Here is a 23,825-nt window from a genome sequence, read left to right on the forward strand (position 1 = left end):
TACCTCCACTTAGGGGATGTTTTACAGTTCAGGTTGGCCTGTTTAGTACTTGAATAGGAGTAATATCGCTGACTAATGCCCTACCTAATCTTGAAGTTACATTTCCCACCAATGGGAAACCAAAGATATACAATTTTTGGGAGTTATTGCATGTCTAATGCAAGATTAATTGCCATATTATGAGATCCAATGCAATAATCCTGCAAAAATTACTCGTTTTCGCCCAACGTGGGGCTCGAACCCACGACCCTGAGATTAAGAGTCTCATGCTCTACCGACTGAGCTAGCCGGGCTCCCTCTTTAAAGTAGAATGCAAACTGATCGTTTTTCATTAAGAAAACTAGTTCCTGGATATTCCTCAACTCTTGTTTTTCAAGGAACTTATCATTTATAGATCCCTCAGTGGACAGAGTGTCAAGTAAAAGGAGACAAAATTGAAATGGAAGTTGTGGAAATGTCATTGTGAGATTGCATAAGAACTCAAATTGCTCTCACAAGCTAACAAATACCTAAACCCTTTTGATAAAACCCCTTTAGTTGTTATGATGTGACCATATATGAAAGCCATCTGTGATTTATCTGTTCTTACTATGCAACAAGCTTGGCAATGACAAGTTAAAAATAAAATGTATGTACATTTTAGAATGGAGAATGCGGGCATCGATCCCGCTACCTCTCGCATGCTAAGCGAGCGCTCTACCATTTGAGCTAATTCCCCTGTGTTTTCCCTCAGAATAACATTTCAAAAGTAATGTTAATGCCTACGACACTTTATTTGACGTCAAATTGCCCATTACATGAGTGTTCAGTTCACTCCTAACTGATGCCTTACCTCCACTTAGGGGATGTTTTACAGTTCAGGTTGGCCTGTTAAGTACTTGAATAGGAGTAATATCGCTGTATGTTAATCTAGACTAATGCCCTACCTAATCTTGAAGTTACATTTCCCACCAATGGGAAACCAAAGATATACAATTTTGGGGAGTTATTGCATGTCTAATGCAAGATTAATTGCCATATTATGAGATCCAATGCAATAATCCTGCAAAAATTACTCGTTTTCGCCCAACGTGGGGCTCGAACCCAGGACCCTGAGATTAAGAGTCTCATGCTCTACCGACTGAGCTAGCCGGGCTCCCTCTTTAAAGTAGTATGCAAACTGATCGTTTTTCATTAAGAAAACCAGTTCCTGGATATTCCTCAACTCTTGTTTTTCAAGGAACTTATCATTTATAGATCCCTCAGTGGACCATATATGAAAGCCATCTGTGATTTATCTGTTCTTACTATGCAACAAGCTTGGCAATGACAAGTTAAAAATAAAATGTATGTACATTTTAGAATGGAGAATGCGGGCATCAATCCCGCTACCTCTCGCATGCTAAGCGAGCGCTCTACCATTTGAGCTAATTCCCCTGTGTGCTCCCTCAAAATAACATTTCAAAAGTAATGTTAATGCCTACGACACTTTATTTGACGTCAAATTGCCCATTACATGAGTGTTCAGTTCACTCCTAACTGATGCCTTACCTCCACTTAGGGGATGTTTTACAGTTCAGGTTGGCCTGTTTAGTACTTGAATAGGAGTAATATCGCTGACTAATGCCCTACCTAATCTTGAAGTTACATTTCCCACCAATGGGAAACCAAAGATATACAATTTTTGGGAGTTATTGCATGTCTAATGCAAGATTAATTGCCACAATATGAGATCCAATGCAATAATCCTGCAAAAATTACTCGTTTTCGCCCAACGTGGGGCTCGAACCCACGACCCTGAGATTAAGAGTCTACATGCTCTACCGACTGAGCTAGCCGGGCTCCCTCTTTAAAGTAGAATGCAAACTGATCGTTTTTCATTAAGAAAACCAGTTCCTGGATATTCCTCAACTCTTGTTTTTCAAGGAACTTATCATTTATAGATCCCTCAGTGGACAGAGTGTCAAGTAAAAGGAGACAAAATTGAAATGGAAGTTGTGGAAATGTCATTGTGAGATTGCATAAGAACTCAAATTGCTCTCACAAGCTAACGAATACCTAAACCCTTTTGATAAAACCCCTTTAGTTGTTATGATGTGACCATATATGAAAGCCATCTGTGATTTATCTGTTCTTACTATGCAACAAGCTTGGCAATGACAAGTTAAAAATAAAATGTATGTACATTTTAAAATGGAGAATGCGGGCATCGATCCCGCTACCTCTCGCATGCTAAGCGAGCGCTCTACCATTAGAGCTAATTCCCCTGTGTGCTCACTCAGAATAACATTTCAAAAATAATGTTAATGCCTACCACACTTTATTTGACGTCAAATTGCCTATTACATGAGTGTTCAGTTCACTCCTAACTGATGCCTTACCTCCACTTAGGGGATGTTTTACAGTTCAGGTTGGCCTGTTTCGTACTTGAATAGGAGTAATATCGCTGTATGTTAATCTAGACTAATGCCCTACCTAATCTTGAAGTTACATTTCCCACCAATGGGAAACCAAAGATATACAATTTTTGGGAGTTATTGCATGTCTAATGCAAGATTAATTGCCACAATATGAGATCCAATGCAATAATCCTGCAAAAATTACTCGTTTTCGCCCAACGTGGGGCTCGAACCCACGACCCTGAGATTAAGAGTCTACATGCTCTACCGACTGAGCTAGCCGGGCTCCCTCTTTAAAGTAGAATGCAAACTGATCGTTTTTCATTAAGAAAACCAGTTCCTGGATATTCCTCAACTCTTGTTTTTCAAGGAACTTATCATTTATAGATCCCTCAGTGGACAGAGTGTCAAGTAAAAGGAGACAAAATTGAAATGGAAGTTGTGGAAATGTCATTGTGAGATTGCATAAGAACTCAAATTGCTCTCACAAGCTAACGAATACCTAAACCCTTTTGATAAAACCCCTTTAGTTGTTATGATGTGACCATATATGAAAGCCATCTGTGATTTATCTGTTCTTACTATGCAACAAGCTTGGCAATGACAAGTTAAAAATAAAATGTATGTACATTTTAGAATGGAGAATGCGGGCATCGATCCCGCTACCTCTCGCATGCTAAGCGAGCGCTCTACCATTTGAGCTAATTCCCCTGTGTGCTCCCTCAGAATAACATTTCAAAAGTAATGTTAATGCCTTCCACACTTTATTTGACGTCAAATTGCCCATTACATGAGTGTTCAGTTCACTCCTAACTGATGCCTTACCTCCACTTAGGGGATGTTTTACAGTTCAGGTTGGCCTGTTTAGTACTTGAATAGGAGTAATATCGCTGTATGTTAATCTAGACTAATGCCCTACCTAATCTTGAAGTTACATTTCCCACCAATGGGAAACCAAAGATATACAATTTTTGGGAGTTATTGCATGTCTAATGCAAGATTAATTGCCATATTATGAGATCCAATGCAATAATCCTGCAAAAATTACTCGTTTTCGCCCAACGTGGGGCTCGAACCCACGACCCTGAGATTAAGAGTCTCATGCTCTACCGACTGAGCTAGCCGGGCTCCCTCTTTAAAGTTGTATGCAAACTGATCGTTTTTCATTAAGAAAACCAGTTCCTGGATATTCCTCAACTCTTGTTTTTCAAGGAACTTATCATTTATAGATCCCTCAGTGGACCATATATGAAAGCCATCTGTGATTTATCTGTTCTTACTATGCAACAAGCTTGGCAATGACAAGTTAAAAATAAAATGTATGTACATTTTAGAATGGAGAATGCGGGCATCAATCCCGCTACCTCTCGCATGCTAAGCGAGCGCTCTACCATTTGAGCTAATTCCCCTGTGTGCGCCCTCAGAATAAAATTTCAAAAGTAATGTTAATGCCTACGACACTTTATTTGACGTCAAATTGCCCATTACATGAGTGTTCAGTTCACTCCTAACTGATGCCTTACCTCCACTTAGGGGATGTTTTACAGTTCAGGTTGGCCTGTTTAGTACTTGAATAGGAGTAATATCGCTGACTAATGCCCTACCTAATCTTGAAGTTACATTTCCCACCAATGGGAAACCAAAGATATACAATTTTTGGGAGTTATTGCATGTCTAATGCAAGATTAATTGCCATATTATGAGATCCAATGCAATAATCCTGCAAAAATTACTCGTTTTCGCCCAACGTGGGGCTCGAACCCACGACCCTGAGATTAAGAGTCTCATGTTCTACCGACTGAGCTAGCCGGGCTCCCTCTTTAAAGTAGAATGCAAACTGATCGTTTTTCATTAAGAAAACCAGTTCCTGGATATTCCTCAACTCTTGTTTTTCAAGGAACTTATCATTTATAGATCCCTCAGTGGACAGAGTGTCAAGTAAAAGGAGACAAAATTGAAATGGAAGTTGTGGAAATGTCATTGTGAGATTGCATAAGAACTCAAATTGCTCTCACAAGCTAACAAATACCTAAACCCTTTTGATAAAACCCCTTTAGTGGTTATGATGTGACCATATATGAAAGCCATCTGTGATTTATCTGTTCTTACTATGCAACAAGCTTGGCAATGACAAGTTAAAAATAAAATGTATGTACATTTTAGAATGGAGAATGCGGGCATCGATCCCGCTACCTCTCGCATGCTAAGCGAGCGCTCTACCATTTGAGCTAATTCCCCTGTGTGCTCCCTCAGAATAACATTTCAAAAGTAATGTTAATGCCTACGACACTTTATTTGACGTCAAATTGCCCATTACATGAGTGTTCAGTTCACTCCTAACTGATGCCTTACCTCCATTTAGGGGATGTTTTACAGTTCAGGTTGGCCTGTTAAGTACTTGAATAGGAGTAATATCGCTGTATGTTAATCTAGACTAATGCCCTACCTAATCTTGAAGTTACATTTCCCACCAATGGGAAACCAAAGATATACAATTTTTGGGAGTTATTGCATGTCTAATGCAAGATTAATTGCCATATTATGAGATCCAATGCAATAATCCTGCAAAAATTACTCGTTTTCGCCCAACGTGGGGCTCGAACCCAGGACCCTGAGATTAAGAGTCTCATGCTCTACCGACTGAGCTAGCCGGGCTCCCTCTTTAAAGTAGTATGCAAACTGATCGTTTTTCATTAAGAAAACCAGTTCCTGGATATTCCTCAACTCTTGTTTTTCAAGGAACTTATCATTTATAGATCCCTCAGTGGACCATATATGAAAGCCATCGGTGATTTATCTGTTCTTACTATGCAACAAGCTTGGCAATGACAAGTTAAAAATAAAATGTATGTACATTTTAGAATGGAGAATGCGGGCATCAATCCCGCTACCTCTCGCATGCTAAGCGAGTGCGCTACCATTTGAGCTAATTCCCCTGTGTGCTCCCTCAGAATAACATTTCAAAAGTAATGTTAATGCCTACGACACTTTATTTGACGTCAAATTGCCCATTACATGAGTGTTCAGTTCACTCCTAACTGATGCCTTACCTCCACTTAGGGGATGTTTTACAGTTCAGGTTGGCCTGTTTAGTACTTGAATAGGAGTAATATCGCTGACTAATGCCCTACCTAATCTTGAAGTTACATTTCCCACCAATGGGAAACCAAAGATATACAATTTTTGGGAGTTATTGCATGTCTAATGCAAGATTAATTGCCATATTATGAGATCCAATGCAATAATCCTGCAAAAATTACTCCTTTTCGCCCAACGTGGGGCTCGAACCCAGGACCCTGAGATTAAGAGTCTCATGCTCTACCGACTGAGCTAGCCGGGCTCCCTCTTTAAAGTAGTATGCAAACTGATCGTTTTTCATTAAGAAAACCAGTTCCTGGATATTCCTCAACTCTTGTTTTTCAAGGAACTTATCATTTATAGATCCCTCAGTGGACCATATATGAAAGCCATCTGTGATGTATCTGTTCTTACTATGCAACAAGCTTGGCAATGACAAGTTAAAAATAAAATGTATGTACATTTTAGAATGGAGAATGCGGGCATCAATCCCGCTACCTCTCGCATGCTAAGCGAGCGCTCTACCATTTGAGCTAATTCCCCTGTGTGCTCCCTCAGAATAACATTTCAAAAGTAATGTTAATGCCTACGACACTTTATTTGACGTCAAATTGCCCATTACATGAGTGTTCAGTTCACTCCTAACTGATGCCTTACCTCCACTTAGGGGATGTTTTACAGTTCAGGTTGGCCTGTTAAGTACTTGAATAGGAGTAATATCGCTGTATGTTAATCTAGACTAATGCCCTACCTAATCTTGAAGTTACATTTCCCACCAATGGGAAACCAAAGATATACAATTTTTGGGAGTTATTGCATGTCTAATGCAAGATTAATTGCCATATTATGAGATCCAATGCAATAATCCTGCAAAAATTACTCGTTTTCGCCCAACGTGGGGCTCGAACCCAGGACCCTGAGATTAAGAGTCTCATGCTCTACCGACTGAGCTAGCCGGGCTCCCTCTTTAAAGTAGTATGCAAACTGATCGTTTTTCATTAAGAAAACCAGTTCCTGGATATTCCTCAACTCTTGTTTTTCAAGGAACTTATCATTTATAGATCCCTCAGTGGACCATATATGAAAGCCATCGGTGATTTATCTGTTCTTACTATGCAACAAGCTTGGCAATGACAAGTTAAAAATAAAATGTATGTACATTTTAGAATGGAGAATGCGGGCATCAATCCCGCTACCTCTCGCATGCTAAGCGAGCGCTCTACCATTTGAGCTAATTCCCCTGTGTGCTCCCTCAGAATAACATTTCAAAAGTAATGTTAATGCCTACGACACTTTATTTGACGTCAAATTGCCCATTACATGAGTGTTCAGTTCACTCCTAACTGATGCCTTACCTCCACTTAGGGGATGTTTTACAGTTCAGGTTGGACTGTTTAGTACTTGAATAGGAGTAATATCGCTGTATGTTAATCTAGACTAATGCCCTACCTAATCTTGAAGTTACATTTCCCACCAATGGGAAACCAAAGATATACAATTTTTGGGAGTTATTGCATGTCTAATGCAAGATTAATTGCCATATTATGAGATCCAATGCAATAATCCTGCAAAAATTACTCGTTTTCGCCCAACGTGGGGCTCGAACCCAGGACCCTGAGATTAAGAGTCTCATGCTCTACCGACTGAGCTAGCCGGGCTCCCTCTTTAAAGTAGTATGCAAACTGATCGTTTTTCATTAAGAAAACCAGTTCCTGGATATTCCTCAACTCTTGTTTTTCAAGGAACTTATCATTTATAGATCCCTCAGTGGACCATATATGAAAGCCATCTGTGATTTATCTGTTCTTACTATGCAACAAGCTTGGCAATGACAAGTTAAAAATAAAATGTATGTACATTTTAGAATGGAGAATGCGGGCATCAATCCCGCTACCTCTCGCATGCTAAGCGAGCGCTCTACCATTTGAGCTAATTCCCCTGTGTGCTCCCTCAGAATAACATTTCAAAAGTAATGTTAATGCCTACGACACTTTATTTGACGTCAAATTGCCCATTACATGAGTGTTCAGTTCACTCCTAACTGATGCCTTACCTCCACTTAGGGGATGTTTTACAGTTCAGGTTGGCCTGTTTAGTACTTGAATAGGAGTAATATCGCTGACTAATGCCCTACCTAATCTTGAAGTTACATTTCCCACCAATGGGAAACCAAAGATATACAATTTTTGGGAGTTATTGCATGTCTAATGCAAGATTAATTGCCATATTATGAGATCCAATGCAATAATCCTGCAAAAATTACTCGTTTTCGCCCAACGTGGGGCTCGAACCCAGGACCCTGAGATTAAGAGTCTCATGCTCTACCGACTGAGCTAGCCGGGCTCCCTCTTTAAAGTAGTATGCAAACTGATCGTTTTTCATTAAGAAAACCAGTTCCTGGATATTCCTCAACTCTTGTTTTTCAAGGAACTTATCATTTATAGATCCCTCAGTGGACCATATATGAAAGCCATCTGTGATTTATCTGTTCTTACTATGCAACAAGCTTGGCAATGACAAGTTAAAAATAAAATGTATGTACATTTTAGAATGGAGAATGCGGGCATCAATCCCGCTACCTCTCGCATGCTAAGCGAGCGCTCTACCATTTGAGCTAATTCCCCTGTGTGCTCCCTCAGAATAACATTTCAAAAGTAATGTTAATGCCTACGACACTTTATTTGACGTCAAATTGCCCATTACATGAGTGTTCAGTTCACTCCTAACTGATGCCTTACCTCCACTTAGGGGATGTTTTACAGTTCAGGTTGGCCTGTTAAGTACTTGAATAGGAGTAATATCGCTGTATGTTAATCTAGACTAATGCCCTACCTAATCTTGAAGTTACATTTCCCACCAATGGGAAACCAAAGATATACAATTTTTGGGAGTTATTGCATGTCTAATGCAAGATTAATTGCCATATTATGAGATCCAATGCAATAATCCTGCAAAAATTACTCGTTTTCGCCCAACGTGGGGCTCGAACCCAGGACCCTGAGATTAAGAGTCTCATGCTCTACCGACTGAGCTAGCCGGGCTCCCTCTTTAAAGTAGTATGCAAACTGATCGTTTTTCATTAAGAAAACCAGTTCCTGGATATTCCTCAACTCTTGTTTTTCAAGGAACTTATCATTTATAGATCCCTCAGTGGACCATATATGAAAGCCATCTGTGATTTATCTGTTCTTACTATGCAACAAGCTTGGCAATGACAAGTTAAAAATAAAATGTATGTACATTTTAGAATGGAGAATGCGGGCATCAATCCCGCTACCTCTCGCATGCTAAGCGAGCGCTCTACCATTTGAGCTAATTCCCCTGTGTGCTCCCTCAGAATAACATTTCAAAAGTAATGTTAATGCCTACGACACTTTATTTGACGTCAAATTGCCCATTACATGAGTGTTCAGTTCACTCCTAACTGATGCCTTACCTCCACTTAGGGGATGTTTTACAGTTCAGGTTGGCCTGTTTAGTACTTGAATAGGAGTAATATCGCTGACTAATGCCCTACCTAATCTTGAAGTTACATTTCCCACCAATGGGAAACCAAAGATATACAATTTTTGGGAGTTATTGCATGTCTAATGCAAGATTAATTGCCATAATATGAGATCCAATGCAATAATCCTGCAAAAATTACTCGTTTTCGCCCAACGTGGGGCTCGAACCCACGACCCTGAGATTAAGAGTCTCATGCTCTACCGACTGAGCTAGCCGGGCTCCCTCTTTAAAGTAGAATGCAAACTGATCGTTTTTCATTAAGAAAACCAGTTCCTGGATATTCCTCAACTCTTGTTTTTCAAGGAACTTATCATTTATAGATCCCTCAGTGGACAGAGTGTCAAGTAAAAGGAGACAAAATTGAAATGGAAGTTGTGGAAATGTCATTGTGAGATTGCATAAGAACTCAAATTGCTCTCACAAGCTAACGAATACCTAAACCCTTTTGATAAAACCCCTTTAGTTGTTATGATGTGACCATATATGAAAGCCATCTGTGATTTATCTGTTCTTACTATGCAACAAGCTTGGCAATGACAAGTTAAAAATAAAATGTATGTACATTTTAGAATGGAGAATGCGGGCATCAATCCCGCTACCTCTCGCATGCTAAGCGAGCGCTCTACCATTTGAGCTAATTCCCCTGTGTGCTACCTCAGAATAACATTTCAAAAGTAATGTTAATGCCTATGACACTTTATTTGACGTCAAATTGCCCATTACATGAGTGTTCAGTTCACTCCTAACTGATGCCTTACCTCCACTTAGGGGATGTTTTACAGTTCAGGTTGGCCTGTTTAGTACTTGAATAGGAGTAATATCGCTGTATGTTAATCTAGACTAATGCCCTACCTAATCTTGAAGTTACATTTCCCACCAATGGGAAACCAAAGATATACAATTTTTGGGAGTTATTGCATGTCTAATGCAAGATTAATTGCCATATTATGAGATCCAATGCAATAATCCTGCAAAAATTACTCGTTTTCGCCCAACGTGGGGCTCGAACCCAGGACCCTGAGATTAAGAGTCTCATGCTCTACCGACTGAGCTAGCCGGGCTCCCTCTTTAAAGTAGTATGCAAACTGATCGTTTTTCATTAAGAAAACCAGTTCCTGGATATTCCTCAACTCTTGTTTTTCAAGGAACTTATCATTTATAGATCCCTCAGTGGACCATATATGAAAGCCATCTGTGATTTATCTGTTCTTACTATGCAACAAGCTTGGCAATGACAAGTTAAAAATAAAATGTATGTACATTTTAGAATGGAGAATGCGGGCATCAATCCCGCTACCTCTCGCATGCTAAGCGAGCGCTCTACCATTTGAGCTAATTCCCCTGTGTGCTCCCTCAGAATAACATTTCAAAAGTAATGTTAATGCCTACGACACTTTATTTGACGTCAAATTGCCCATTACATGAGTGTTCAGTTCACTCCTAACTGATGCCTTACCTCCACTTAGGGGATGTTTTACAGTTCAGGTTGGCCTGTTTAGTACTTGAATAGGAGTAATATCGCTGACTAATGCCCTACCTAATCTTGAAGTTACATTTCCCACCAATGGGAAACCAAAGATATACAATTTTTGGGAGTTATTGCATGTCTAATGCAAGATTAATTGCCATATTATGAGATCCAATGCAATAATCCTGCAAAAATTACTCGTTTTCGCCCAACGTGGGGCTCGAACCCAGGATCCTGAGATTAAGAGTCTCATGCTCTACCGACTGAGCTAGCCGGGCTCCCTCTTTAAAGTAGTATGCAAACTGATCATTTTCATCAAGAAAACCAGTTCCTGGATATTCCTCAACTCTTGTTTTTCAAGGAACTTATCATTTATAGATCCCTCAGTGGACCATATATGAAAGCCATCTGTGATTTATCTGTTCTTACTATGCAACAAGCTTGGCAATGACAAGTTAAAAATAAAATGTATGTACATTTTAGAATGGAGAATGCGGGCATCAATCCCGTTACCTCTCGCATGCTAAGCGAGCGCTCTACCATTTGAGCTAATTCCCCTGTGTGCTCCCTCAGGATAACATTTCAAAAGTAATGTTAATGCCTACGACACTTTATTTGACGTCAAATTGCCCATTACATGAGTGTTCAGTTCACTCCTAACTGATGCCTTACCTCCACTTAGGGGATGTTTTACAGTTCAGGTTGGCCTGTTAAGTACTTGAATAGGAGTAATATCGCTGTATGTTAATCTAGACTAATGCCCTACCTAATCTTGAAGTTACATTTCCCACCAATGGGAAACCAAAGATATACAATTTTTGGGAGTTATTGCATGTCTAATGCAAGATTAATTGCCATATTATGAGATCCAATGCAATAATCCTGCAAAAATTACTCGTTTTCGCCCAACGTGGGGCTCGAACCCAGGACCCTGAGATTAAGAGTCTCATGCTCTACCGACTGAGCTAGCCGGGCTCCCTCTTTAAAGTAGTATGCAAACTGATCGTTTTTCATTAAGAAAACCAGTTCCTGGATATTCCTCAACTCTTGTTTTTCAAGGAACTTATCATTTATAGATCCCTCAGTGGACCATATATGAAAGCCATCGGTGATTTATCTGTTCTTACTATGCAACAAGCTTGGCAATGACAAGTTAAAAATAAAATGTATGTACATTTTAGAATGGAGAATGCGGGCATCAATCCCGCTACCTCTCGCATGCTAAGCGAGCGCTCTACCATTTGAGCTAATTCCCCTGTGTGCTCCCTCAGAATAACATTTCAAAAGTAATGTTAATGCCTACGACACTTTATTTGACGTCAAATTGCCCATTACATGAGTGTTCAGTTCACTCCTAACTGATGCCTTACCTCCACTTAGGGGATGTTTTACAGTTCAGGTTGGCCTGTTTAGTACTTGAATAGGAGTAATATCGCTGACTAATGCCCTACCTAATCTTGAAGTTACATTTCCCACCAATGGGAAACCAAAGATATACAATTTTTGGGAGTTATTGCATGTCTAATGCAAGATTAATTGCCATAATATGAGATCCAATGCAATAATCCTGCAAAAATTACTCGTTTTCGCCCAACGTGGGGCTCGAACCCACGACCCTGAGATTAAGAGTCTCATGCTCTACCGACTGAGCTAGCCGGGCTCCCTCTTTAAAGTAGAATGCAAACTGATCGTTTTTCATTAAGAAAACCAGTTCCTGGATATTCCTCAACTCTTGTTTTTCAAGGAACTTATCATTTATAGATCCCTCAGTGGACAGAGTGTCAAGTAAAAGGAGACAAAATTGAAATGGAAGTTGTGGAAATGTCATTGTGAGATTGCATAAGAACTCAAATTGCTCTCACAAGCTAACGAATACCTAAACCCTTTTGATAAAACCCCTTTAGTTGTTATGATGTGACCATATATGAAAGCCATCTGTGATTTATCTGTTCTTACTATGCAACAAGCTTGGCAATGACAAGTTAAAAATAAAATGTATGTACATTTTAGAATGGAGAATGCGGGCATCAATCCCGCTACCTCTCGCATGCTAAGCGAGCGCTCTACCATTTGAGCTAATTCCCCTGTGTGCTCCCTCAGAATAACATTTCAAAAGTAATGTTAATGCCTACGACACTTTATTTGACGTCAAATTGCCCATTACATGAGTGTTCAGTTCACTCCTAACTGATGCCTTACCTCCACTTAGGGGATGTTTTACAGTTCAGGTTGGCCTGTTTAGTACTTGAATAGGAGTAATATCGCTGTATGTTAATCTAGACTAATGCCCTACCTAATCTTGAAGTTACATTTCCCACCAATGGGAAACCAAAGATATACAATTTTTGGGAGTTATTGCATGTCTAATGCAAGATTAATTGCCATATTATGAGATCCAATGCAATAATCCTGCAAAAATTACTCGTTTTCGCCCAACGTGGGGCTCGAACCCAGGACCCTGAGATTAAGAGTCTCATGCTCTACCGACTGAGCTAGCCGGGCTCCCTCTTTAAAGTAGTATGCAAACTGATCGCTTTTCATTAAGAAAACCAGTTCCTGGATATTCCTCAACTCTTGTTTTTCAAGGAACTTATCATTTATAGATCCCTCAGTGGACCATATATGAAAGCCATCTGTGATTTATCTGTTCTTACTATGCAACAAGCTTGGCAATGACAAGTTAAAAATAAAATGTATGTACATTTTAGAATGGAGAATGCGGGCATCAATCCCGCTACCTCTCGCATGCTAAGCGAGCGCTCTACCATTTGAGCTAATTCCCCTGTGTGCTCCCTCAGAATAACATTTCAAAAGTAATGTTAATGCCTACGACACTTTATTTGACGTCAAATTGCCCATTACATGAGTGTTCAGTTCACTCCTAACTGATGCCTTACCTCCACTTAGGGGATGTTTTACAGTTCAGGTTGGCCTGTTTAGTACTTGAATAGGAGTAATATCGCTGACTAATGCCCTACCTAATCTTGAAGTTACATTTCCCACCAATGGGAAACCAAAGATATACAATTTTTGGGAGTTATTGCATGTCTAATGCAAGATTAATTGCCATAATATGAGATCCAATGCAATAATCCTGCAAAAATTACTCGTTTTCGCACAACGTGGGGCTCGAACCCACAACCCTGAGATTAAGAGTCTCATGCTCTACCGACTGAGCTAGCCGGGCTCCCTCTTTAAAGTAGAATGCAAACTGATCGTTTTTCATTAAGAAAACCAGTTCCTGGATATTCCTCAACTCTTGTTTTTCAAGGAACTTATCATTTATAGATCCCTCAGTGGACAGAGTGTCAAGTAAAAGGAGACAAAATTGAAATGGAAGTTGTGGAAATGTCATTGTGAGATTGCATAAGAACTCAAATTGCTCTCACAAGCTAACGAATACCTAAACCCTTTTGATAAAACCCCTTTAGTTGTTATGATGTGACCATATATGAAAGCCATCTGTGATTTATCTGTTCTTACTATGCAACAAGCTTGGCAATGACAAGTTAAAAATAAAATGTATGTACATTTTAGAATGGAGAATGCGGGCATCAATCCCGCTACCTCTCGCATGCTAAGCGAGCGCTCTACCATTTGAGCTAATTCCCCTGTGTGCTCCCTCAGAATAACATTTCAAAAGTAATGTTAATGCCTACGACACTTTATTTGACGTCAAATTGACCATTACATGAGTGTTCAGTTCACTCCTAACTGATGCCTTACCTCCACTTAGGGGATGTTTTACAGTTCAGGTTGGCCTGTTTAGTACTTGAATAGGAGTAATATCGCTGTATGTTAATCTAGACTAATGCCCTACCTAATCTTGAAGTTACATTTCCCACCAATGGGAAACCAAAGATATACAATTTTTGGGAGTTATTGCATGTCTAATGCAAGATTAATTGCCATATTATGAGATCCAATGCAATAATCCTGCAAAAATTACTCTTTTTCGCCCAACGTGGGGCTCGAACCCAGGACCCTGAGATTAAGAGTCTCATGCTCTACCGACTGAGCTAGCCGGGCTCCCTCTTTAAAGTAGTATGCAAACTGATCGTTTTTCATTAAGAAAACCAGTTCCTGGATATTCCTCAACTCTTGTTTTTCAAGGAACTTATCATTTATAGATCCCTCAGTGGACCATATATGAAAGCCATCTGTGATTTATCTGTTCTTACTATGCAACAAGCTTGGCAATGACAAGTTAAAAATAAAATGTAGGTACATTTTAGAATGGAGAATGCGGGCATCAATCCCGCTACCTCTCGCATGCTAAGCGAGCGCTCTACCATTTGAGCTAATTCCCCTGTGTGCTCCCTCAGAATAACATTTCAAAAGTAATGTTAATGCCTACGACACTTTATTTGACGTCAAATTGCCCATTACATGAGTGTTCAGTTCACTCCTAACTGATGCCTTACCTCCACTTAGGGGATGTTTTACAGTTCAGGTTGGCCTGTTTAGTACTTGAATAGGAGTAATATCGCTGACTAATGCCCTACCTAATCTTGAAGTTACATTTCCCACCAATGGGAAACCAAAGATATACAATTTTTGGGAGTTATTGCATGTCTAATGCAAGATTAATTGCCATATTATGAGATCCAATGCAATAATCCTGCAAAAATTACTCGTTTTCGCCCAACGTGGGGCTCGAACCCACGACCCTGAGATTAAGAGTGTCATGCTCTACCGACTGAGCTAGCCGGGCTCCCTCTTTAAAGTAGAATGCAAACTGATCGTTTTTCATTAAGAAAACCAGTTCCTGGATATTCCTCAACTCTTGTTTTTCAAGGAACTTATCATTTATAGATCCCTCAGTGGACAGAGTGTCAAGTAAAAGGAGACAAAATCGAAATGGAAGTTGTGGAAATGTCATTGTGAGATTGCATAAGAACTCAAATTGCTCTCACAAGCTAACGAATACCTAAACCCTTTTGATAAAACCCCTTTAGTTGTTATGATGTGACCATATATGAAAGCCATCTGTGATTTATCTGTTCTTACTATGCAACAAGCTTGGCAATGACAAGTTAAAAATAAAATGTATGTACATTTTAGAATGGAGAATGCGGGCATCGATCCCGCTACCTCTCGCATGCTAAGCGAGCGCTCTACCATTTGAGCTAATTCCCCTGTGTGCTCCCTCAGAATAACATTTCAAAAGTAATGTTAATGCCTTCCACACTTTATTTGACGTCAAATTGCCCATTACATGAGTGTTCAGTTCACTCCTAACTGATGCCTTACCTCCACTTAGGGGATGTTTTACAGTTCAGGTTGGCCTGTTTAGTACTTGAATAGGAGTAATATCGCTGTATGTTAATCTAGACTAATGCCCTACCTAATCTTGAAGTTACATTTCCCACCAATGGGAAACCAAAGATATACAATTTTTGGGAGTTATTGCATGTCTAATGCAAGATTAATTGCCATATTATGAGATCCAATGCAATAATCCTGCAAAAATTACTCGTTTTCGCCCAACATGGGGCTCGAACCCACGACCCTGAGATTAAGAGTCTCATGCTCTACCGACTGAGCTAGCCGGGCTCCCTCTTTAAAGTAGTATGCAAACTGATCGTTTTTCATTAAGAAAACCAGTTCCTGGATATTCCTCAACTCTTGTTTTTCAAGGAACTTATCATTTATAGATCCCTCAGTGGACCATATATGAAAGCCATCTGTGATTTATCTGTTCTTACTATGCAACAAGCTTGGCAATGACAAGTTAAAAATAAAATGTATGTACATTTTAGAATGGAGAATGCGGGCATCAATCCCGCTACCTCTCGCATGCTAAGCGAGCGCTCTACCATTTGAGCTAATTCCCCTGTGTGCTCCCTCAGAATAACATTTCAAAAGTAATGTTAATGCCTACGACACTTTATTTGACGTCAAATTGCCCATTACATGAGTGTTCAGTTCACTCCTAACTGATGCCTTACCTCCACTTAGGGGATGTTTTACAGTTCAGGTTGGCCTGTTTAGTACTTGAATAGGAGTAATATCGCTGACTAATGCCCTACCTAATCTTGAAGTTACATTTCCCACCAATGGGAAACCAAAGATATACAATTTTTGGGAGTTATTGCATGTCTAATGCAAGATTAATTGCCATATTATGAGATCCAATGCAATAATCCTGCAAAAATTACTCGTTTTCGCCCAACGTGGGGCTCGAACCCACGACCCTGAGATTAAGAGTCTCATGCTCTACCGACTGAGCTAGCCGGGCTCCCTCTTTAAAGTAGTATGCAAACTGATCGTTTTTCATTAAGAAAACCAGTTCCTGGATATTCCTCAACTCTTGTTTTTCAAGGAACTTATCATTTATAGATCCCTCAGTGGACCATATATGAAAGCCATCTGTGATTTATCTGTTCTTACTATGCAACAAGCTTGGCAATGACAAGTTAAAAATAAAATGTATGTACATTTTAGAATGGAGAATGCGGGCATCAATCCTGCTACCTCTCGCATGCTAAGCGAGCGCTCTACCATTTGAGCTAATTCCCCTGTGTGCTCCCTCAGAATAACATTTCAAAAGTAATGTTAATGCCTACGACACTTTATTTGACGTCAAATTGCCCATTACATGAGTGTTCAGTTCACTCCTAACTGATGCCTTACCTCCACTTAGGGGATGTTTTACAGTTCAGGTTGGCCTGTTTAGTACTTGAATAGGAGTAATATCGCTGACTAATGCCCTACCTAATCTTGAAGTTACATTTCCCACCAATGGGAAACCAAAGATATACAATTTTTGGGAGTTATTGCATGTCTAATGCAAGATTAATTGCCATATTATGAGATCCAATGCAATAATCCTGCAAAAATTACTCGTTTTCGCCCAACGTGGGGCTCGAACCCACGACCCTGAGATTAAGAGTCTCATGCTCTACCGACTGAGCTAGCCGGGCTCCCTCTTTAAAGTAGTATGCAAACTGATCGTTTTTCATTAAGAAAACCAGTTCCTGGATATTCCTCAACTCTTGTTTTTCAAGGAACTTATCATTTATAGATCCCTCAGTGGACCATATTTGAAAGCCATCTGTGATTTATCTGTTCTTACCATGCAACAAGCTTGGCAATGACAAGTTAAAAATAAAATGTATGTACATTTTAGAATGGAGAATGCGGGCATCAATCCCGCTACCTCTCGCATGCTAAGCGAGCGCTCTACCATTTGAGCTAATTCCCCTGTGTGCTCCCTCAAAATAACATTTCAAAAGTAATGTTAATGCCTACGACACTTTATTTGACGTCAAATTGCCCATTACATGAGTGTTCAGTTCACTCCTAACTGATGCCTTACCTCCACTTAGGGGATGTTTTACAGTTCAGGTTGGCCTGTTAAGTACTTGAATAGGAGTAATATCGCTGTATGTTAATCTAGACTAATGCCCTACCTAATCTTGAAGTTACATTTCCCACCAATGGGAAACCAAAGATATACAATTTTTGGGAGTTATTGCATGTCTAATGCAAGATTAATTGCCATATTATGAGATCCAATGCAATAATCCTGCAAAAATTACTCGTTTTCGCCCAACGTGGGGCTCGAACCCAGGACCCTGAGATTAAGAGTCTCATGCTCTACCGACTGAGCTAGCCGGGCTCCCTCTTTAAAGTAGTATGCAAACTGATCGTTTTTCATTAAGAAAACCAGTTCCTGGATATTCCTCAACTCTTGTTTTTCAAGGAACTTATCATTTATAGATCCCTCAGTGGACCATATATGAAAGCCATCGGTGATTTATCTGTTCTTACTATGCAACAAGCTTGGCAATGACAAGTTAAAAATAAAATGTATGTACATTTTAGAATGGAGAATGCGGGCATCAATCCCGCTACCTCTCGCATGCTAAGCGAGCGCTCTACCATTTGAGCTAATTCCCCTGTGTGCTCCCTCAGAATAACATTTCAAAAGTAATGTTAATGCCTACGACACTTTATTTGACGTCAAATTGCCCATTACATGAGTGTTCAGTTCACTCCTAACTGATGCCTTACCTCCACTTAGGGGATGTTTTACAGTTCAGGTTGGCCTGTTTAGTACTTGAATAGGAGTAATATCGCTGACTAATGCCCTACCTAATCTTGAAGTTACATTTCCCACCAATGGGAAACCAAAGATATACAATTTTTGGGAGTTATTGCATGTCTAATGCAAGATTAATTGCCATATTATGAGATCCAATGCAATAATCCTGCAAAAGTTACTCGTTTTCGCCCAACGTGGTGCTCGAACCCACGACCCTGAGATTAAGAGTCTCATGCTCTACCGACTGAGCTAGCAGGGCTCCCTCTTTAAAGTAGAATGCAAACTGATCGTTTTTCATTAAGAAACCCAGTTCCTGGATATTCCTCAACTCTTGTTTTTCAAGGAACTTATCATTTATAGATCCCTCAGTGGACAGAGTGTCAAGTAAAAGGAGACAAAATCGAAATGGAAGTTGTGGAAATGTCATTGTGAGATTGCATAAGAACTCAAATTGCTCTCACAAGCTAACGAATACCTAAACCCTTTTGATAAAACCCCTTTAGTTGTTATGATGTGACCATATATGAAAGCCATCTGTGATTTATCTGTTCTTACTATGCAACAAGCTTGGCAATGACAAGTTAAAAATAAAATGTATGTACATTTTAGAATGGAGAATGCGGGCATCGATCCCGCTACCTCTTGCATGCTAAGCGAGCGCTCTACCATTTGAGCTAATTCCCCTGTGTGCTCCCTCAGAATAACATTTCAAAAGTAATGTTAATGCCTACGACACTTTATTTGACGTCAAATTGCCCATTACATGAGTGTTCAGTTCACTCCTAACTGATGCCTTACCTCCACTTAGGGGATGTTTTACAGTTCAGGTTGGCCTGTTTAGTACTTGAATAGGAGTAATATCGCTGTATGTTAATCTAGACTAATGCCCTACCTAATCTTGAAGTTACATTTCCCACCAATGGGAAACCAAAGATATACAATTTTTGGGAGTTATTGCATGTCTAATGCAAGATTAATTGCCATATTATGAGATCCAATGCAATAATCCTGCAAAAATTACTCGTTTTCGCCCAACGTGGGGCTCAAACCCAGGACCCTGAGATTAAGAGTCTCATGCTCTACCGACTGAGCTAGCCGGGGTCCCTCTTTAAAGTAGTATGCAAACTGATCGTTTTTCATTAAGAAAACCAGTTCCTGGATATTCCTCAACTCTTGTTTTTCAAGGAACTTATCATTTATAGATCCCTCAGTGGACCATATATGAAAGCCATCTGTGATTTATCTGTTCTTACTATGCAACAAGCTTGGCAATGACAAGTTAAAAATAAAATGTATGTACATTTTAGAATGGAGAATGCGGGCATCAATCCCGCTACCTCTCGCATGCTAAGCGAGCGCTCTACCATTTGAGCTAATTCCCCTGTGTGCTCCCTCAGAATAACATTTCAAAAGTAATGTTAATGCCTACGACACTTTATTTGACGTCAAATTGCCCATTACATGAGTGTTCAGTTCACTCCTAACTGATGCCTTACCTCCACTTAGGGGATGTTTTACAGTTCAGGTTGGCCTGTTTAGTACTTGAATAGGAGTAATATCGCTGACTAATGCCCTACCTAATCTTGAAGTTACATTTCCCACCAATGGGAAACCAAAGATATACAATTTTTGGGAGTTATTGCATGTCTAATGCAAGATTAATTGCCATATTATGAGATCCAATGCAATAATCCTGCAAAAATTACTCGTTTTCGCCCAACGTGGGGCTCGAACCCACGACCCTGAGATTAAGAGTCTCATGCTCTACCGACTGAGCTAGCCGGGCTCCCTCTTTAAAGTAGAATGCAAACTGATCGTTTTTCATTAAGAAAACCAGTTCCTGGATATTCCTCAACTCTTGTTTTTCAAGGAACTTATCATTTATAGATCCCTCAGTGGACAGAGTGTCAAGTAAAAGGAGACAAAATTGAAATGGAAGTTGTGGAAATGTCATTGTGAGATTGCATAAGAACTCAAATTGCTCTCACAAGCTAACGAATACCTAAACCCTTTTGATAAAACCCCTTTAGTTGTTATGATGTGACCATATATGAAAGCCATCTGTGATTTATCTGTTCTTACTATGCAACAAGCTTGGCAATGACAAGTTAAAAATAAAATGTATGTACATTTTAGAATGGAGAATGCGGGCATCGATCCCGCTACCTCTCGCATGCTAAGCGAGCGCTCTACCATTTGAGCTAATTCCCCTGTGTGCTCCCTCAGAATAACATTTCAAAAGTAATGTTAATGCCTTCCACACTTTATTTGACGTCAAATTGCCCATTACATGAGTGTTCAGTTCACTCCTAACTGATGCCTTACCTCCACTTAGGGGATGTTTTACAGTTCAGGTTGGCCTGTTTAGTACTTGAATAGGAGTAATATCGCTGTATGTTAATCTAGACTAATGCCCTACCTAATCTTGAAGTTACATTTCCCACCAATGGGAAACCAAAGATATACAATTTTTGGGAGTTATTGCATGTCTAATGCAAGATTAATTGCCATATTATGCGATCCAATGCAATAATCCTGCAAAAATTACTCGTTTTCGCCCAACGTGGGGCTCGAACCCACGACCCTGAGATTAAGAGTCTCATGCTCTACCGACTGAGCTAGCCGGGCTCCCTCTTTAAAGTAGTATGCAAACTGATCGTTTTTCATTAAGAAAACCAGTTCCGGGATATTCCTCAACTCTTGTTTTTCAAGGAACTTATCATTTATAGATCCCTCAGTGGACCATATATGAAAGCCATCTGTGATTTATCTGTTCTTACTATGCAACAAGCTTGGCAATGACAAGTTAAAAATAAAATGTATGTACATTTTAGAATGGAGAATGCGGGCATCAATCCCGCTACCTCTCGCATGCTAAGCGAGCGCTCTACCATTTGAGCTAATTCCCCTGTGTGCTCCCTCAGAATAACATTTCAAAAGTAATGTTAATGCCTACGACACTTTATTTGACGTCAAATTGCCCATTACATGAGTGTTCAGTTCACTCCTAACTGATGCCTTACCTCCACTTAGGGGATGTTTTACAGTTCAGGTTGGCCTGTTTAGTACTTGAATAGGAGTAATATCGCTGACTAATGCCCTACCTAATCTTGAAGTTACATTTCCCACCAATGGGAAACCAAAGATATACAATTTTTGGGAGGTATTGCATGTCTAATGCAAGATTAATTGCCATATTATGAGATCCAATGCAATAATCCTGCAAAAATTACTCGTTTTCGCCCAACGTGGTGCTCGAACCCACGACCCTGAGATTAAGAGTCTCATGCTCTACCAACAGAGCTAGCCGGGCTCCCTCTTTAAAGTAGAATGCAAACTGATCGTTTTTCATTAAGAAAACCAGTTCCTGGATATTCCTCAACTCTTGTTTTTCAAGGAACTTATCATTTATAGATCCCTCAGTGGACAGAGTGTCAAGTAAAAGGAGACAAAATCGAAATGGAAGTTGTGGAAATGTCATTGTGAGATTGCATAAGAACTCAAATTGCTCTCACAAGCTAACGAATACCTAAACCCTTTTGATAAAACCCCTTTAGTTGTTATGATGTGACCATATATGAAAGCCATCTGTGATTTATCTGTTCTTACTATGCAACAAGCTTGGCAATGACAAGTTAAAAATAAAATGTATGTACATTTTAGAATGGAGAATGCGGGCATCGATCCCGCTACCTCTCGCATGCTAAGCGAGCGCTCTACCATTTGAGCTAATTCCCCTGTGTGCTCCCTCAGAATAACATTTCAAAAGTAATGTTAATGCCTTCCACACTTTATTTGACGTCAAATTGCCCATTACATGAGTGTTCAGTTCACTCCTAACTGATGCCTTACCTCCACTTAGGGGATGTTTTACAGTTCAGGTTGGCCTGTTTAGTACTTGAATAGGAGTAATATCGCTGTATGTTAATCTAGACTAATGCCCTACCTAATCTTGAAGTTACATTTCCCACCAATGGGAAACCAAAGATATACAATTTTTGGGAGTTATTGCATGTCTAATGCAAGATTAATTGCCATATTATGAGATCCAATGCAATAATCCTGCAAAAATTACTCGTTTTCGCCCAACGTGGGGCTCGAACCCACGACCCTGAGATTAAGAGTCTCATGCTCTACCGACTGAGCTAGCCGGGCTCCCTCTTTAAAGTAGTATGCAAACTGATCGTTTTTCATTAAGAAAACCAGTTCCTGGATATTCCTCAACTCTTGTTTTTCAAGGAACTTATCATTTATAGATCCCTCAGTGGACCATATATGAAAGCCATCTGTGATTTATCTGTTCTTACTATGCAACAAGCTTGGCAATGACAAGTTAAAAATAAAATGTATGTACATTTTAGAATGGAGAATGCGGGCATCAATCCCGCTACCTCTCGCATGCTAAGCGAGCGCTGTACCATTTGAGCTAATTCCCCTGTGTGCTCCCTCAGAATAACATTTCAAAAGTAATGTTAATGCCTACGACACTTTATTTGACGTCAAATTGCCCATTACATGAGTGTTCAGTTCACTCCTAACTGATGCCTTACCTCCACTTAGGGGATGTTTTACAGTTCAGGTTGGCCTGTTTAGTACTTGAATAGGAGTAATATCGCTGACTAATGCCCTACCTAATCTTGAAGTTACATTTCCCACCAATGGGAAACCAAAGATATACAATTTTTGGGAGTTATTGCATGTCTAATGCAAGATTAATTGCCATATTATGAGATCCAATGCAATAATCCTGCAAAAATTACTCGTTTTCGCCCAACGTGGGGCTCGAACCCACGACCCTGAGATTAAGAGTCGCATGCTCTACCGACTGAGCTAGCCGGGCTCCCTCTTTAAAGTAGAATGCAAACTGATCGTTTTTCATTAAGAAAACCAGTTCCTGGATATTCCTCAACTCTTGTTTTTCAAGAAACTTATCATTTATAGATCCCTCAGTGGACAGAGTGTCAAGTAAAAGGAGACAAAATTGAAATGGAAGTTGTGGAAATGTCATTGTGAGATTGCATAAGAACTCAAATTGCTCTCACAAGCTAACGAATACCTAAACCCTTTTGATAAAACCCCTTTAGTTGTTATGATGTGACCATATATGAAAGCCATCTGTGATTTATCTGTTCTTACTATGCAACAAGCTTGGCAATGACAAGTTAAAAATAAAATGTATGTACATTTTAGAATGGAGAATGCGGGCATCGATCCCGCTACCTCTCGCATGCTAAGCGAGCGCTCTACCATTTGAGCTAATTCCCTTGTGTGCTCCCTCAGAATAACATTTCAAAAGTAATGTTAATGCCTTCCACACTTTATTTGACGTCAAATTGCCCATTAC

The 23,825-nt window shown here is 39.8% G+C and overlaps 34 non-coding genes across 34 annotated transcripts; all 34 read right to left on the minus strand.

The window, feature by feature from the left end:
• Positions 1 to 220: 220 nt before the first annotated feature.
• TRNAK-CUU (transfer RNA lysine (anticodon CUU)) lies at positions 221 to 293 on the minus strand. Its single transcript has one exon. It is a non-coding gene; the product is annotated as a tRNA-Lys (tRNA).
• Positions 294 to 645: 352 nt separating this feature from the next.
• TRNAA-AGC (transfer RNA alanine (anticodon AGC)) lies at positions 646 to 718 on the minus strand. The gene has a single exon. It is a non-coding gene; the product is annotated as a tRNA-Ala (tRNA).
• Positions 719 to 1,062: 344 nt separating this feature from the next.
• TRNAK-CUU (transfer RNA lysine (anticodon CUU)) lies at positions 1,063 to 1,135 on the minus strand. The gene has a single exon. It is a non-coding gene; the product is annotated as a tRNA-Lys (tRNA).
• A 612-nt stretch (positions 1,136 to 1,747) lies between these two features.
• On the minus strand, positions 1,748 to 1,821 carry TRNAK-CUU (transfer RNA lysine (anticodon CUU)). Its single transcript has one exon. It is a non-coding gene; the product is annotated as a tRNA-Lys (tRNA).
• A 769-nt stretch (positions 1,822 to 2,590) lies between these two features.
• Positions 2,591 to 2,664, minus strand: TRNAK-CUU (transfer RNA lysine (anticodon CUU)). The gene has a single exon. It is a non-coding gene; the product is annotated as a tRNA-Lys (tRNA).
• Positions 2,665 to 3,016: 352 nt separating this feature from the next.
• Positions 3,017 to 3,089, minus strand: TRNAA-AGC (transfer RNA alanine (anticodon AGC)). The gene has a single exon. It is a non-coding gene; the product is annotated as a tRNA-Ala (tRNA).
• Positions 3,090 to 3,433: 344 nt separating this feature from the next.
• TRNAK-CUU (transfer RNA lysine (anticodon CUU)) lies at positions 3,434 to 3,506 on the minus strand. Its single transcript has one exon. It is a non-coding gene; the product is annotated as a tRNA-Lys (tRNA).
• Positions 3,507 to 4,118: 612 nt separating this feature from the next.
• TRNAK-CUU (transfer RNA lysine (anticodon CUU)) lies at positions 4,119 to 4,191 on the minus strand. The gene has a single exon. It is a non-coding gene; the product is annotated as a tRNA-Lys (tRNA).
• Positions 4,192 to 4,543: 352 nt separating this feature from the next.
• TRNAA-AGC (transfer RNA alanine (anticodon AGC)) lies at positions 4,544 to 4,616 on the minus strand. Its single transcript has one exon. It is a non-coding gene; the product is annotated as a tRNA-Ala (tRNA).
• A 344-nt stretch (positions 4,617 to 4,960) lies between these two features.
• Positions 4,961 to 5,033, minus strand: TRNAK-CUU (transfer RNA lysine (anticodon CUU)). Its single transcript has one exon. It is a non-coding gene; the product is annotated as a tRNA-Lys (tRNA).
• A 612-nt stretch (positions 5,034 to 5,645) lies between these two features.
• TRNAK-CUU (transfer RNA lysine (anticodon CUU)) lies at positions 5,646 to 5,718 on the minus strand. Its single transcript has one exon. It is a non-coding gene; the product is annotated as a tRNA-Lys (tRNA).
• A 625-nt stretch (positions 5,719 to 6,343) lies between these two features.
• TRNAK-CUU (transfer RNA lysine (anticodon CUU)) lies at positions 6,344 to 6,416 on the minus strand. The gene has a single exon. It is a non-coding gene; the product is annotated as a tRNA-Lys (tRNA).
• A 625-nt stretch (positions 6,417 to 7,041) lies between these two features.
• TRNAK-CUU (transfer RNA lysine (anticodon CUU)) lies at positions 7,042 to 7,114 on the minus strand. The gene has a single exon. It is a non-coding gene; the product is annotated as a tRNA-Lys (tRNA).
• Positions 7,115 to 7,726: 612 nt separating this feature from the next.
• Positions 7,727 to 7,799, minus strand: TRNAK-CUU (transfer RNA lysine (anticodon CUU)). Its single transcript has one exon. It is a non-coding gene; the product is annotated as a tRNA-Lys (tRNA).
• A 625-nt stretch (positions 7,800 to 8,424) lies between these two features.
• Positions 8,425 to 8,497, minus strand: TRNAK-CUU (transfer RNA lysine (anticodon CUU)). The gene has a single exon. It is a non-coding gene; the product is annotated as a tRNA-Lys (tRNA).
• A 612-nt stretch (positions 8,498 to 9,109) lies between these two features.
• Positions 9,110 to 9,182, minus strand: TRNAK-CUU (transfer RNA lysine (anticodon CUU)). The gene has a single exon. It is a non-coding gene; the product is annotated as a tRNA-Lys (tRNA).
• A 769-nt stretch (positions 9,183 to 9,951) lies between these two features.
• Positions 9,952 to 10,024, minus strand: TRNAK-CUU (transfer RNA lysine (anticodon CUU)). The gene has a single exon. It is a non-coding gene; the product is annotated as a tRNA-Lys (tRNA).
• Positions 10,025 to 10,636: 612 nt separating this feature from the next.
• Positions 10,637 to 10,709, minus strand: TRNAK-CUU (transfer RNA lysine (anticodon CUU)). The gene has a single exon. It is a non-coding gene; the product is annotated as a tRNA-Lys (tRNA).
• A 624-nt stretch (positions 10,710 to 11,333) lies between these two features.
• On the minus strand, positions 11,334 to 11,406 carry TRNAK-CUU (transfer RNA lysine (anticodon CUU)). The gene has a single exon. It is a non-coding gene; the product is annotated as a tRNA-Lys (tRNA).
• A 612-nt stretch (positions 11,407 to 12,018) lies between these two features.
• Positions 12,019 to 12,091, minus strand: TRNAK-CUU (transfer RNA lysine (anticodon CUU)). Its single transcript has one exon. It is a non-coding gene; the product is annotated as a tRNA-Lys (tRNA).
• A 769-nt stretch (positions 12,092 to 12,860) lies between these two features.
• Positions 12,861 to 12,933, minus strand: TRNAK-CUU (transfer RNA lysine (anticodon CUU)). The gene has a single exon. It is a non-coding gene; the product is annotated as a tRNA-Lys (tRNA).
• Positions 12,934 to 14,387: 1,454 nt separating this feature from the next.
• TRNAK-CUU (transfer RNA lysine (anticodon CUU)) lies at positions 14,388 to 14,460 on the minus strand. Its single transcript has one exon. It is a non-coding gene; the product is annotated as a tRNA-Lys (tRNA).
• Positions 14,461 to 15,072: 612 nt separating this feature from the next.
• TRNAK-CUU (transfer RNA lysine (anticodon CUU)) lies at positions 15,073 to 15,145 on the minus strand. Its single transcript has one exon. It is a non-coding gene; the product is annotated as a tRNA-Lys (tRNA).
• A 352-nt stretch (positions 15,146 to 15,497) lies between these two features.
• On the minus strand, positions 15,498 to 15,570 carry TRNAA-AGC (transfer RNA alanine (anticodon AGC)). The gene has a single exon. It is a non-coding gene; the product is annotated as a tRNA-Ala (tRNA).
• Positions 15,571 to 15,914: 344 nt separating this feature from the next.
• TRNAK-CUU (transfer RNA lysine (anticodon CUU)) lies at positions 15,915 to 15,987 on the minus strand. Its single transcript has one exon. It is a non-coding gene; the product is annotated as a tRNA-Lys (tRNA).
• Positions 15,988 to 16,599: 612 nt separating this feature from the next.
• On the minus strand, positions 16,600 to 16,672 carry TRNAK-CUU (transfer RNA lysine (anticodon CUU)). Its single transcript has one exon. It is a non-coding gene; the product is annotated as a tRNA-Lys (tRNA).
• Positions 16,673 to 17,284: 612 nt separating this feature from the next.
• TRNAK-CUU (transfer RNA lysine (anticodon CUU)) lies at positions 17,285 to 17,357 on the minus strand. The gene has a single exon. It is a non-coding gene; the product is annotated as a tRNA-Lys (tRNA).
• A 625-nt stretch (positions 17,358 to 17,982) lies between these two features.
• On the minus strand, positions 17,983 to 18,055 carry TRNAK-CUU (transfer RNA lysine (anticodon CUU)). The gene has a single exon. It is a non-coding gene; the product is annotated as a tRNA-Lys (tRNA).
• A 2,139-nt stretch (positions 18,056 to 20,194) lies between these two features.
• On the minus strand, positions 20,195 to 20,267 carry TRNAK-CUU (transfer RNA lysine (anticodon CUU)). The gene has a single exon. It is a non-coding gene; the product is annotated as a tRNA-Lys (tRNA).
• A 352-nt stretch (positions 20,268 to 20,619) lies between these two features.
• On the minus strand, positions 20,620 to 20,692 carry TRNAA-AGC (transfer RNA alanine (anticodon AGC)). Its single transcript has one exon. It is a non-coding gene; the product is annotated as a tRNA-Ala (tRNA).
• A 344-nt stretch (positions 20,693 to 21,036) lies between these two features.
• TRNAK-CUU (transfer RNA lysine (anticodon CUU)) lies at positions 21,037 to 21,109 on the minus strand. Its single transcript has one exon. It is a non-coding gene; the product is annotated as a tRNA-Lys (tRNA).
• Positions 21,110 to 22,146: 1,037 nt separating this feature from the next.
• Positions 22,147 to 22,219, minus strand: TRNAA-AGC (transfer RNA alanine (anticodon AGC)). The gene has a single exon. It is a non-coding gene; the product is annotated as a tRNA-Ala (tRNA).
• Positions 22,220 to 22,563: 344 nt separating this feature from the next.
• Positions 22,564 to 22,636, minus strand: TRNAK-CUU (transfer RNA lysine (anticodon CUU)). Its single transcript has one exon. It is a non-coding gene; the product is annotated as a tRNA-Lys (tRNA).
• A 612-nt stretch (positions 22,637 to 23,248) lies between these two features.
• Positions 23,249 to 23,321, minus strand: TRNAK-CUU (transfer RNA lysine (anticodon CUU)). Its single transcript has one exon. It is a non-coding gene; the product is annotated as a tRNA-Lys (tRNA).
• Between the last annotated feature and the right edge of the window lie 504 nt (positions 23,322 to 23,825).

Source organism: Lissotriton helveticus, chromosome 1_2 (assembly GCF_964261635.1).
Source record: "Lissotriton helveticus chromosome 1_2, aLisHel1.1, whole genome shotgun sequence".
In the NCBI taxonomy this organism is placed as follows: Eukaryota; Metazoa; Chordata; class Amphibia; order Caudata; family Salamandridae; genus Lissotriton; species Lissotriton helveticus.